Here is a 14,991-nt window from a genome sequence, read left to right on the forward strand (position 1 = left end):
TCATATTCTTGCAACGTAGATGTGAGTCAGGCAATGCGTGCTGTGGAATTCCACCCCCCCCCCCAGAAGATAAAATACCAATGAGGGGCTTGCGATCGGTTCTGAGCAAAAACCTGCTACCCCATGCATAGTTGCGGAAATGTTTTAATGGCGCAAATAGACGCCAACAACTCTCTTTCAAATACAGCATATTTTCTCTCCGCTACCGAGAGAGTTCTAGATGCAAAGGCAACACACAATTCTTTCTTACCACAACACTGACGGAGCACGCCTCCCAAACCATACAAACTTGCATAAACAGTAATGATGCATTTCTTGTTAAAGCAAAAGGATTTGAGTGTGGTAGCATTCACTATCTCATTCTTAATTTGCTGGAATGCTGTCACTTGTGTATCCGACCAGAAAATTCGGTGGATTTCCTGGTTAACTTTCTGAGAGGCTCCATCTTAGTAGCAAAGTTCTGTATGAACTTATTATAGTACACACATAACCCCGCAAAAGAGAGAAGTTTCTCTCTATTGTCAGGTGAAGGTGCATTGATAGCATCTACTAGTGATTTTTTGGGTACAACAGCATCACCAGACAGGGTGTGACCGAGATATTCAAAAGTTTCGCAAAATAATTTACACTTTTCTGCTTTAAGTGTAAAACCACATTTCTCTAATCTTTCACAAACCTCTTTGACATGACAAAAATGATTCTCACTGTTCTTAGAAAATATGAGAATGTCACCCTGGAAACATTTTACAATGTTGCTGACATCTTTAAATGTATGATACATTGCCCTTTGAAAAACAGACGCTGCTGATGCTAGGCTGAAGGGCATTCTTTTAAATTGGAACAAACCATGAGGCGTAATAAAAGCAGTGAAATGTTTTGAGTCTTCAGTGAGTTCAATCTGGTGGTACGCAGAACAGAGGTCGAGAGTGGAGAAAATATAGGCACCATCCAACATGCACACCATTTCGCTGATGTTGGGTAGGGGGTGGCAGTCAGCTACTAAATTAGCATTTAATGCTCTCATATCAACACAGAGCCTCAAACTTTTATTGGGTTTTTGGGCCAAAACAATTGGGGAAACCCATTCAGACGACTCAATCTCCTCGATGATGCCGCCTTCAATCATGTCATCCAGCATTCTCTTGAATTCACCTCTCACACTGATGGGAACCCCTCTAAGCTTTTGTTTCATAAGTACCGAGCCCTCCTTGACTTTGATTTTGTGGCTGAATCCAATGAGTCTTCTGAGTTTCTCCGAAAAGACATCGGGTAATAGCTCGGTGAATTCAGCACTGGCGAACATACGGCAAGGACGGACACACAATCTTTATTCCTAGGATTCAAAATTATACCAAGTTTGGCTTGATCCCGCCATCCTAAAACATTCACTCCTTTAATGGCCACATAAAGCTTATTAACAGCTGTTCTTTGTTTAAATTCAATGTGTACTTCCTTAAAACCTATAAAATCAATTTTTGATCCATCAAAATTCTGAGCAATGATGTTAGGTTTACTAAGGGTACTTAGATCCACTAAATCACCAAAGGATTTGAGACAGTATTCCCTAGTGATTATGGTCCAAGGTGACCCAGGGTCCGCCATTAACTCAAGCCATTTGGGGGGTTAATCATATTTGCCATGGAATCATCAAAGGAATCATGAATGAAATCTACTATACCAGTTTCTAAATTATCCTGGATATCTTCATCATAACATGGATCACGAGAAACACAAGAGACTTTACCTTTGGCATAATTTATAGAAGTATTTTTCCTTACATCTTCACACATCTTAGAGAAATGTCCCAACCTCCCACACTTATTGCACTCTTTTCCAATGGCAGGTAGGGTGACCAGATTCTCAAAACAAAAAATGGGGACAGGTCATAGACATAGAAGTAGGACTACGGTTTGCAGTAACCATCGACATAAAAGTAGGACTATTTGACAGCTGTCATAGACATAGAAAAAGGACTACAATTACAGCTCCCTCCACAGACCGAGATGAAGCATTACAGACAACAAATCCGCTGTCTTTTATTGGCAACCCTCTCCTTCACACAGCAGCATTAGTACTTTTTATTACATTTACACTTTTAAGGACTATAGCATATATTTGCCAAAAATCAATAAAACATCACAGGCTAGCAAACGCCAGATTTACTAGCTTTATCAATGCTCGTTTCTATAGCTGCACGTCAGCCCAACATAAAGTACAACTCACCAATGTTGCTTAGTTGCTCATGACAGAAAAGCATGGGAGGTAAACTACGGAATGCTAAATTGCCAAATGGCAGCCATGGACCAATGTACAAAAAAAAACTTCTCTCCAGGTATTACTGCCTTAGGGTCTTAAGGGTGGCAAAGGCTGGCCGACCACACAGTCGTCCCACATTTGCGTAGTCACTGCTGGGATGTCATGTTACCTTACTGGGGTATGTATAGTGCACTCTAGCCATTGGTATCATCTCATAGTGCAATAGTGTGAAGACCTGAGCAAAAAGCTCGAGCAGCGCTGCTCGCCTCTCCCACAGGCGTTAACCCTGCTCCTTTAAGTCCTTTCCAGCTAAACAGTTTGCCGTGATCTGAAAGGTCAGTCAAAAGGTCAAGTCATAGCTTTGATATGGAGAACACAAAGCATGCATCAATTGGTTATGAATAAAACATGCAATGAGCAATGCATTAATCCTTCCACGGTATGCATAAGGGCTACTGAAAAGTTTGTATGACTATGAATACAAACTACAGGACGAAGAAATATTGTTTTATCCAAAGTAGAAACTTTGGCTGGCACGATGACGTAGGTGGCGCTGCGTGTAAAATGTCTCTCTTCAAAGGATTTCCCTTCTTGCTACAGCGCTCACCTCAGTGACGACACATGCCGTAAACAGTGCAAAGAGAGCATGCGCGCGCATGCTCAACCAGAACAATGAAAAACAGGGACATTTCTGTGTTTAACGGGGACACTGTTTGAAAACAGGGACATTTGAGTCACTTGGAGAAAAGTGTCGGGACACGGGGACACTTGCCCAAAAACGGGGACCGTCCTGGGAAAACAGGGACGTCTGGTCACCCTAATGGCAGGACAACGTGGGAAAGAATCTATATGTCCTGGATTTCCACATCTGAAACAAAACAAACTTTGGGAATTATTCTTATAGTTTTAAACATTTTTAGAAGGATCAGGAGTAACACTACTAACGTCTCCAGTTATAGGAGTTTTCATCTCTTTGTTAAGAGACTTCATCCATTTCTCTGACTGTTCTAAGGCTTTTGTTGTGCTAATTGCAGCCTCTAAATTAGGGTCGCCCATTATCCATAATATTTTCTTGCACCATTTTACCTCTATCATGAACTATGATTTGGTCCCTGATCATTTCATCAGTGATCAAACCAAAGTTACAATGTAAGGACAAAGCACGCAAGACGGTAAGAGATTTATCAAAACTCTCTCCTTCTTCCTGGGCTCTGGTATAAAATGTAAACCTATTGATGGCAACACTGGTAGTGGGTTTAAAACAGTTCTCAATGGGCAAAATGGCCTCATCGTATGCATTATAATCACCACCGGATCTGATGGGAGGTAAATTTCTATAAACAACCTGACCTTCAGAACCTAAACAATGGAGAAAAATGTTTTTCTTCCTCTTAGCTGACAAACGTTCTCCGTCAATCACCTTCAAATAAGTGATAAACTCTTCCTTCCATCTGGTACACGGAATGGGAGGTTCTACCTTGTTTTATAAAAACTTGCAGGGTGGATCGAGCTGCATGACAGTAAAATTAGCGATAACAACAAGAAAATGATGTAAGTAGATGGCTATAGAAAGTTAAAAACAAATAGAAGGAGGGTCTTGTTTGTAAATGAGGTGAAATCGAGAGCGAGGAAAAAAATACGTAGGTATACAAAATTGTGAAACAGTTAACAGTCTGAGAGGTGTGCCAGTCACCGAAATTAGTAAGTTTCTCTCTATGGTTTCTCCAAAATGGCAGGCTAAATGACAGTGCAATGCGGAGTTATATACAAAATTGTGAAACAGTTAACAGTCAGAGAGGTGTGCCTGTCACCAAAATCAGTAAGTTTCTCCACTATGACAGGTTAATTGACAGAGCAGTGCAGAGTTGTATAAGTCAAGGTGTGCTTCACACCATGAATAAACAAGCTTTTCCTGCCTGGATGAGGTAATAGAAGGTGTGCTTATCACCGTGTGTGTGCCCGAAGAACGCTGATGAGCTTCCAGAGAGACATAGAACAAGAAATATTGTTAAAGTTGTGGAATTCAAAATCAAAATATCAGATCCAATGTAGACAGCCTCATTCAAGATGGCCACCAACGCGATGACGCTCAGCGTGACCTGCGTGAAGAGCGGGATTACGTAGACGCAGGACATGAGGTCATAGTCAAGGGATAGAATCTCAAAGCTTGTAGTGTCTGTAGCCAGGCTTGTAGTCTCCGAGAGTTGTCAAGGGAGCCAGTATTCGGAGAAGGCTAGACGTCACAGAGGGTATAAAGCGCAATGGACGTTAGCCCCGAAACGAACAATGAAATGACCAAAATGGATAAAAATCCACAAAGAGCACGCTGAATGACTCTGAGATACCTAGCTTCCATTAACAGATCCGGAACAGGAACGGGACAAATTAAACGCTGCACTGACAAGAAGAACACCACAGGAATGACCTGGAGATACCGCAACAGGGTTCATAAAACGATGCCGCACCTGTGCCGCAAGAGGAATGTAGCAGGCGAAGTCTTCTTCCACTCGTCGCCACTTGTAAAGACGAAAAGCAGCAATAAGGTAAGTTGAACATCAAGTTTAATAGAGGAGCGGCACAGTACATCCAGCTAAGGAAAGCAGCAAATATAACTGTTGTACAGTGGTTCTGGTACATGGAATAGAAGTTGTACAATACAGGTACAATGTTGCATGCATGAGACAGCATACAGGAGGAAAGAGAAGTAAGAATGCAACACAGCTTTAAACTGCTTACCACACATCAAAGACTCAACGAGATCACTGGGTAGAACGCTTATCAAAAACTTGAATATGCAGCTCTATTACCAAAGGAGGGAACTTCCAAATGAACATCTGAAGGAAAATTGAACCTTTCCTTCCCGTGATGACTTAAATTCAGCTGTACAAGCCCAATTGATTCCCAGGTTGAACTATTTAAGTAGAACCCACTGCGGTCTTTCCAGATGCCAGCCTGCTACACTAAGGGCCTCTCTTAACTCTGCTGCTAAACTCATCACATGATCCAAAATAAATACTCATATGACTCCTGATCTAAAATCTTTAAACTGTCTCCCACATTAGCTAAGGACTCACTTAAAAATTGCTTTCATGACCCACAAAGCCTTACACTTCAACACCCCATTATACCTGGCACAAAAACAGGAGCTATCCGGTGGATTCAGAGCTTCTAGAGGCAATAGCACCCTTCTGCTGAAACCACCAAAATTATATAAAAAGAAAACATATAACCAATCATTCTCAGGTATTGCCCCAAGAATCTGGAATGCCCTTCCCCCTGAAATCAGACGGAACCCCTCATCGGCTTCATATGAGAAAGATGTTAAAGTGCTAATCAATGTGAGAAGTTGGCCTGGTATATGCTGGTCAATAGTTAAAGTGCACACCTTGCACCAGTACAATTCGACTCTTATGGTAGTAGGTTTAAGACAACCTTTCTAGAAAGCTATCCTAGTGGTAGCCGTGGAGAGCAGCCTTCAGGCTAAGTCTTTAGAGGAATGTAAAGCAGCTTGTTTTACCTTATAATCTCTTGAATTACTAAATGAAAGGACACCACACAGGTATATATCTCAAATATATAGGTTTTTCTTACTAACAACTCTCTGCTAATAAGTGCTCTGCAACGCCTTACTCAAGAAACCCAAGGCGGACCCCAAGGACCTCAAGAACTTACGACCCATCTCCCTGCTCCCATTCCCGGCGAAGGTCATCGAAAAGGCCGTCAACAAACAACTGACCAGCTTCCTCGAAGAAAACAACATCCTGGACCCATCCCAGTCCGGGTTCCACAGCAACCACAGAACCGAAACTGCCCTCATCGCCGCCACCGATGACATCAGGACCCTGCTTGACAATGGAGAAACCACAGCCCTCATCCTCCTGGACCTGTCAGCCGCCTTCGACACGGTCTGCCACCACACACTAAGAACACGCCTCCCCGACGCCGGAATCCAAGAGAAGGCCTTGGACTGGACCACCTCTTTTCTCTCAGGCAGAACTCAGAGTGTCCGCCTACCCCCTTCCGCTCCAAAACCGCAGATATCATCTGCGGTGTAACCCACGGCTCATCTCTCAGCCCTACATTGTTCAACGTCTACATGGCACCACTCGCCCACGTCGCACGACAGCACGACCTCAACATCATCTCATACGCCAACGACACCCAGCTGATCCTCTCACTCACCAAAGACCCCCACATCACCAAACCCAACCTCCACGAAGGAATCTTCAAATGGATCCCCACCAAAACCAGAAGGACGCTCACCCAAGCCCTCGTCAGCAGCAGACTAGACTACGGCAACGCACTCTATGCAGGAGCCCCATCCAAACTCCTGAAACGGCTTCAACGCATCCAGAACGCCTCCGCACGCCTGATCCTCGACATCCCTCGCCGCAGCCACATCACACCCCACCTACGAGACCTACACTGGCTCCCCATCAACAAGAGGATAACCTTCAAGCTCCTCACCCACGCACACAAGGCTCTCCACAACACCGGACCAACGTATCTCAACAGCCGACTCAGCATCTACACCCCCACCTGCCAGCTCCGATCCACAGACCGCGCCCTCACCACTGTCCCCCACATCCGAAGAGTGACTGCCGGTGGCAGATCTTTCTCCTACCTCACCATCAAGACATGGAACACCCTCCCCATCCGCCTACGGCAGACCGAAGACCTTCTGACCTTCAGAAAACTTCTCAAAACCTGGCTCTTCGAACAGTAGCAGCATTCCCCCCCCCCCCCCCAGCGCCTTGAGAACCTCACGGGTATGTAGCGCGCTTTACAAATGCTCTGATTGATTGATTGATTGATTGATACTGATGAACAAATTTCTCGATCTCCTCTCATGAACACTATGTAGCCACTTATTCTCACTACATGCTTATCCCTCGCATTTTTGGGGGATGTTCTAGGTTTTTGTTTATCTTGGACCCTGTGGTGGTCTCTCTTGGAGGCTTCCATCATAACTTGTGCCCCCATTCATAATAATGTTGTTCTTTACAGTCCCTATCTCTTTAATCACTGTAAACCGCTCTGATACCCACAAGGGTCATGTTTGCGCTATGTAAAACTTAATAAATACAATTTGAAAAATCGCAGTCAGCCTGAACGTGTGATTTTCCCCTGGTGTAGCACGACAAGATAACCACGAGTGGCACTTTGTGCTTTGGGTACTGCATAAATACTTTACACATTGCCTCTATGCTGAGCCTGACTGCTTTTGTGCCAAGCTACTAGAGGGATAAGCACAGTTTAATATAGTCACTTTTTTTGTTCACCTTGACGAGGATTGTGATAATTGCTGGAGAAGGGTATCACCTCCCTCAACCAATCCCCCAATTTCACTCAGCACTGCTCTAGCTCTCAGCTGTTTATGGCACAAGTCAGCCTAAAACTAAGGCAGCAACTGTACCTCAAGTTGGAAGTGCTCACTCTGACACTCACTATCAGTTGCCAGAGGATTATCCATGAGGTTGGGGGACAGGGGTGGACAACAGGTTGTTCAGTTTCCCTAGAGCCAAATTATCAGGCCTGCAAAACTGAACCCGATAATTCCAGGTCCAGAGACACCAAACCTGAGATTGCTGATGAAGGGGCAGGGTCTGCGGGAGGTAGCATAGCCTGCCCACCTATTCAAGTCCTGCAACAACATGGAATGAGTTGACAATGCTGCCACTGTTCAGAAAAAAAAGCCTGCAGACCCCACAGTCCACATCCCCTTGATGCACTCCCATTCACACTTTCCAGTGGCGTAATCAAACTTGAGGGGGCCCTCCTGCAAAGTACATGGAGGGGACCCCCCACGCTCTGGACCCAGTCAGAAGCTTTTGAGAGTGCAGGGGCCTCTTCCCCTGCACAGTGCTGAAGGGTGTCCCCTGGATCTCAGGCCCCCCGCACCATGGGGGTTGCAACGGCTATTGTTATGCCACTGACATTTTCCCTCTCCTTAGAGCTGTCGGAAAATATCAGTGTTTTTTCTTTTCCTGAAAGGAGAAAACTGCCTGGTAAAGGACAATTGCAGTTCTAAAGTTATTCCTCATTATGGGAGGGGGAAGCTCTCAATAGCTGAAATATGGTGCTGTAGATTCTGGACCCCGAGTATCTCCTTGCCAAATTTGGGCCGCCTTGTAATGAGAGGATTTATGTGGTATGGTCGCTGTGATCATCTATGAGATTGTTAAGTTGTTCCTGTGACTTCATGGCTGGGTGAAAAACCTAACAGCAATGAATACTGCAAAAACTCATTAAATATTTCCCTTTAGACGTCCCTACAAGATGCATAAATGCAGAGGAGTTGATGACTGCTTGTACAGCCCGAGTAATTGATGGGATATGTGTTTACATATGGTGACCAGACAAATTCATTCAGGATTGCAAAACATGAGAATCTGTTACATTTTTATTATAAAACGCCTCACTTGTAACAATTACTTACAATTCACAAAATATTTATATCTTTACTTTACAGAAAAGCTTTATGAAACACGAAAAAGTGTTGTAAAATCATTTCTTTGAATGTAAGCTTGCACTCTCATCCCTACAAATTTGGGGGCATATTATCAAGCCAGGCGATAAAATTATCGCCGCTTTAGCGGCAGAAAACTTCCGCTAAAACAGCGATAATGGGCTTGATAATATGCTCTAAGGAATTCCACTTGAAGCTCAGGTTAGATGTCCTTCACATCTAACATGGGTTTCAATTGGAATTCCATAGAGCATATTATCAAGCCCATTATCGCCTTTTTAGCGGCAGTTTTCTGCCGCTAAAGCGGCGATAATTCTATCGCCTGGCTTGTTAATATGCCCCTAATTTCTTTATGAAAGCCCTTTCAATGAGCTGGTGGTTTTTGAGTGGTGGGTCTTTAATAAACATATGCTCAAACTGATCTACAAGAGAGGGAATTACAAGAGAAAGACTGAATTTTGCCAGGTGGGGTTCTCGATTTTGTTCGCCCCCAAGAACATGTTGAAAAATTGGGGCCACAGAACAAACACACATTATAGAATAAAGCTAAAACTTCAGAAAGAACAATCATGAAATACTCCAGGACCTTCATGGTGTACCAAGCGTGTTTGAACCTCCCTAGGAGTATTGGAGGTTCATAAAATGGCCAAATCATGTACTTTTCAGCAAACCTTCACAACATATATACATCAAACAGCTCAGAGCTCATAATTTCATTTGGTCTGTCTTTCTAACAGTATTTTTCATCCCTCTTGTATTTCACTTGCCAAGTAGATTCACAGTTATATATTATCACTATGAATCGTCACAGAATTCTCAGTCTGAGATTGTAGATGACAGGACGCTAAGTAGATTTTAAGGGTTGCATACACCGGTACTACCACTAAGGTAACAGAGATCTATCACCGGCCAGCAGACAATTAAAAGAAACTTACATTCCATGGTTCCAGGCAACGTCATGATTTTCAGTTTTTTTTTTTTTTTTTTTTTTTTTTTTGAAACCGTTTATTGCAGTTTATAGAAGTTACAGGTATGGGCCTACAACCACACGGCCGGCCGCTAGAGCATCAAAAGCATATTACATACATACAGCAAAAAGCTTTCTCAGCGGTGCACAGTAGGAAGACAGGAGTGATCAATGGTGCAGGCCTCACAGCTCCATGCCCACAGTACGGTTCCATTTTCTTAACGCAAAACAACGTAAACAAACCACAACCGCAAGGCAACCCTCGATCCAAAGTGACAACACGTGCTCCATAAGTGGGGGATCCAAACCAGCAGCAAAATTCTGAAGAGGGGGACGGGAGTAGATCAGGGACTGGGGGACCGCGCGCCCGCGGCCAAGGGAGGGGCGCCATCTAGGGAGACGGAGCCGGCGAGGCCGCCGGTAGCAGCGGCGGCTCACAAATACCCCCGCGGTAGGCGTTCCAGGGGCCCCAGAGTTTCATCCACGCCCCAGGCTTACCCCTCGCCACATACACCACCTTTTCACGAAACATACACCAATCCATATGCTCTTTCCAGGCCGACACCGCAGGGGGCCTCTGGGATCCCCACAATTGGGCAATATCACGCTTGGCTATCATGTATCCCAGAGTCACCCACCGCGCCTGCGGGACCGAGTAGTCATTTGGTTCCCAGACATTCAGCAAGCATCTCCTCGCTTCAGGCAGCAGCGCGACACGCGTAACCATTCGTAGAACCTCATGCACACCACGCCAGAATCGCTCCACCTTCGGGCACTCCCACAGTATATGCATGAAAGTCGCCAACGCACCACAGCCACGCTTACACATTCCATCACCGGCAAAACCCATACGTAAAAGCCTTGGCCCCGTCACGTAGACCCGGTGAAGGATCTTGAGCTGGACGAAACGAAGGCGAGCCGGGATGGCCACCTCTTTCGGAGAGGCCACCGCGGAGATCCAATCCTCGTCGTCCAGCTCCTGCCCGTCGGCAACCCAAGCCTCGCGGAGACTAGTCAGCAGACACGATCTATCGTTAATCAATTTTTTGTATATGAGGGAGATCGTGCTGTCCGGGACATGGCCATCTAGCACTCTGTCCTCCAGGGGGGAAGACTCCGGAATGGATGCAACATCCGGGAAGACGGAGCCCAGCGCATGGCGGACCTGTAGGTACCGAAAGTACTCACTGCCCTGCAGCTGAAACTCCGCCTGCAGCGTCTCAAAAGTTTTGAATCCCCCCCTCGTCCAGAGATCTCCCACCGTGCTGATTCCGATCGTGTCCCACTTCTCGAAGCCCTTCGACGTCCACAGGGAGCCCAACCTCTCAGATGCATACAGCGGAGACGCTCGGGTCAAACGGTCCTTCCACCCCATAGCTGCATTAGCCGCGTGCCAGACACGCACCATGACACGCGTCGGTCCCGTCAAACGGGAGTCGGGCGCGCCAGAGTAGAGCGCTCGATTATAATCGCCACCGGGCAGAAGCGTCCTGTCCATCTCAAATGCCGGGTTCAAGGCGGGCCCGTAAAGGCCATGATTAATTGCAGCTAGTTGGGAGGCCCAGTAATACCGTTTGATGTCCGGGAGGGCGACCCCTCCATCGTACCACGGGAGCGTCAATTTAGCCAGAGCAATACGCGGCCTCCCGTCCCAGAACAGCCGCCGCTGGAGGCCCTCCACCTCGCGAAAGTAGCGTGCCGGGACCAGGTCCATGGTATTCTGGAGGGCGTAGAGGAAGCGCGGCAGGGACATCATTTTAAATAAGGCCGCTCGGCCGAGCGGCGAGAGCGGCAGACGCCGCCAGCGCACCACGTCCTCCCTCAGACGCTGGAGGGGGGGCAACAAGTTCTGCTCATAGCGGGCCTCCGGGTCAAGAGTGATATATATACCCAGGTACCGGAAACCCTGGGAGGCAATCTGGATCGGACAGTCCCGTGGCAAGACCGGGGCCTCCCCGGAAAGCACATAGACACAGGATTTCGCCCAGTTGATGACCAGGCCTGAGTTGCGACCGAAGGAGCGCAAAACATCAACCAGGACGATCAGTGACTTGCGCGGGGAGGCGAGATACAAAAGGATATCGTCAGCATAGAGGGACACGCGGTCCTCATGCTCGGGGGTCCAGCGGAGACCACGGATAGAAGGGTGCCACCGCAACCACTCCGCCAGGGGCTCCATGGCCAGGGCGAACAGGAGAGGCGACAGGGGACAACCCTGTCGCGTGCCCCGCCCCAGCGCGAATGGGGCAGATACTCGCCCATTCACCACCACCTGCGCCAACGGGCCCGAATATAGCAATTTGACCCAGCTGACGAAACCCGGGCCGAACCCAAACTTCGCCAGCATCGCCCAAATATATGGCCATTCGAGCGTATCAAACGCCATGGTGGCGTCCAAGGACGCCAGGATGGCCGGCTCCCGCACAAATGGGACACGCGCGAGCACCCCGTGTAAGCGCCGCAGATTAAGCGCCGTGTTGCGGTGTGGTATAAAGCCCAATTGGTCTTGGTGGACCAAATCGCCCACCACGCCAACCAACCGGTTGGCCAACACCTTGGCGAGGATTTTGGGCTCCGCGTTCAGAAGCGAAATCGGCCTATAGGATGTGACCCGCTCACGGGGCTTCCCCTCCTTATGGATCACCACAATTGTAGCCAGACGCTGGTCCGGCGGGAGGGAGCCCTGCGAGTGGGCCGCAAGGAACATCGCGCGCAGGTGGGGCGCCAACACATCCGGGCGTAGCTTGTATAGCTCAATGGGAATACCATTGGGGCCCATGGCCTTGCCGGATGCAACCGAGCGAATAGCCGAGGCAATTTCGTCCGAGGTGGGCGGGGCATCCAGCGAATCCCTGTCCTCCACCGTAAGGGAGGGCAGTGCGATGTCCCGAAGCAAGGCATGGGAATCTTCCTCCGAGCAGGGAGAAACCGGGGAGTAGACTTCGCGGAAATAATCCGCGAAGCAGGAGACAATGGCTTCCGGCTCAGTGACGCACACACCATCCACGCTCTCAATCAGAGGCACCACGCGGCTCGCTCTTTCCCTCTTGTCCAACCACGCAATCAATTTGCCAGCCTTGTCACCCACATCATACAATCGCCCCTGCTGCTCTCTACTGAGGCCCCTGGCCGCCTCCGTGACGAGGGCCCGATAGGCCGCCTGCTTTAAGTGCAAAGCATGCAACTTGGCGTCTGTTACCCCGCTCCCCAGGTCACCCTCCAGTTCTGCAATCTCGGCCTCAACCCGGGTCACCTCCTCCCGCTCGCGCCGCCGGGCATTGGAAATAAAGGAGAGGGCCTCCCCTCTAAGAACCACCTTGAAAGCCTCCCACAGGGAGATGGCAGACGGGACCGACCCCACATTCTCATCGAAATAGCGCTGTAAGGATTTGATCAAGTCGGCACGAATGGTGGGGTCGCGCAAATACCATGCATTGATCGGGGCCACTCTGCCATCCCCCCTCGGGAAGACATCGAAATGCAACAACAATGGGGAGTGGTCTGAGATACCCCGTGCCAAATGGCGCACCTCCCCCACCCTCCCTGCCTGGGCCGCCGGGACAAGGATGTAATCAAGCCGCGAGAGGCTACCATGGGCCCCCGAGTGGAAGGTGTACTGTTGCAATACGGGATGCTTTAAGCGCCAGCAATCCACCAGGCCCAGCGTGTCTAAAAGGCCGGGCAGCCACGCCTGTGCCCGGGGGAGGTCCCTAGGGGGATGGCGATCCATAGACCCAGAGGCAACCGCGTTAAAGTCCCCTCCAACCACCAACAGGCCACCCGGAAGGTCCAGAAGGAGGCGCCCCAGGTCCGCAAATGTAGTGGCTTGTAACCCAGGCGGGACGTACACTGATATAAAGATAAACACTCTACCCTCCATTCGCCCCACCAGAACAGTGTAGCGTCCCCTCTCATCATGGCGCACCTCGTCAATCTCCAACGGGAGCGAGTTCTTGACCATAATACCCACCCCCCGCGAGCCCGAAGTGAAGCCGGAGTGGGCCGCCAAACGATATCCCCGCCGATTCATTGCATGAAAGGTGTTACCTATAAGGTGTGTCTCCTGCAGGAAGACAACATCTGGAGAAATACGTTTTAAATACTGCAGGACCACACCACGCTTAATCCTATCCCCCAGGCCGTTAACATTCCATGACAACACAATCAAATCCCTACCCCCCATCATACGTCAAAACAATCGGTCGCCCCCCACCGAGCATCTTAAAAACAACAAAACAGTTGCGGGTTTGCCTTGCGGTGCTAACAAACAACACACCCCCCCCACCCCCCGGTCCCAACAGAACTCCCCCCTCCCTGCACCCCTGCATGAGCCCAGATAGCCCCCCCAAAGTGCAGTGTGCCTGTCGCCCCATAGCTAAGTACTAACTAGTCCCCCCGAGGAGGAGGGAAGCCCCCAGCAGACCCCACCCGACCTCCATGGGAGGGGAACATACGAAAGCAATATATGGTAAAGGAACAATATCCAGAGCAAGGCCTATACAGTCACCCCTCAATTCTGATCCGGCGGGCCCTCCCCGCCAGCCGCGCCCCCCCCACCCCGATCTCCAGGCAAAGTATCTAACCAGTCCCCAGCCACCTCGGGCCGGTCGAAGAAGTGCGTACGGCCATCCACCTCCACCCTCAGCTTAGCCGGAAAGAGCATTGAGTACTTGAGGTTTAGGTCCCTTAGGCGACGTTTAATACCAAGAAAGCTCTGTCGCTGCTTCTGGACCGCCGGAGTAAAGTCTGGGTAGAAGTGTACATCCATGTTATCCAGCCTGACCGGTCCCTGTTGCCTGGAGGTCTGGAGGATGGCGTCTCTGTCCCGGAAATTAAAAATCCGGGCAATAATAGGCCGCGGCGGTGCACCGGTCTTAGGGCGGCCCCCAGGGACCCGGTGGGCACGCTCCACCGCAAAAAGCTTACTCAGCCCCCGGGGCTGGAGATGGGTCAGGATCAGTTCTTCCACGAAGAGATCTGCCGCCTCCGCCTCTCGGCCCTCCGGCACACCAATAATGCGAACATTGTTCCTCCGGGCCCGACCCTCGGAATCCTCCAGTCGCCGGTCCATCAGGGCGCTCGCCTGGCCAAGCCGGCGCACCTCCTTCTGGAGGGCCACCACGTCCGTAGTGAGGCTCGTTGTGGTGTGGGCCAGGGAGTCAACTCGGTCGTTCGTTTTTGACAAGTCTGCCCTCACAAGGCCCACATCCACCAGGACCGAGTCAATTTTTTGCGCCAAGGTATCGAAACGCTGGTCCACTGAGGCCTTCATCTCTGCGATGGCGCCCATGACGTCCCG

General features: G+C 49.0%; 1 long non-coding RNA gene across 1 annotated transcript in view; it reads left to right on the plus strand.

The window, feature by feature from the left end:
* The first annotated feature begins 4,415 nt into the window (after nt 1-4,415).
* The window catches only part of LOC146822766 (uncharacterized), a 388,855-nt gene continuing 378,279 nt past the window's right edge, over nt 4,416-14,991 (plus strand). The window contains exon 1 of the long non-coding RNA XR_014961828.1: nt 4,416-4,799. This is a non-coding gene — a long non-coding RNA (uncharacterized LOC146822766). The remainder of the gene's footprint in view (nt 4,800-14,991) is intronic.

This window comes from Triturus cristatus, chromosome 5_2, assembly GCF_964204655.1.
Source record: "Triturus cristatus chromosome 5_2, aTriCri1.1, whole genome shotgun sequence".
Lineage (NCBI taxonomy): Eukaryota > Metazoa > Chordata > Amphibia > Caudata > Salamandridae > Triturus > Triturus cristatus.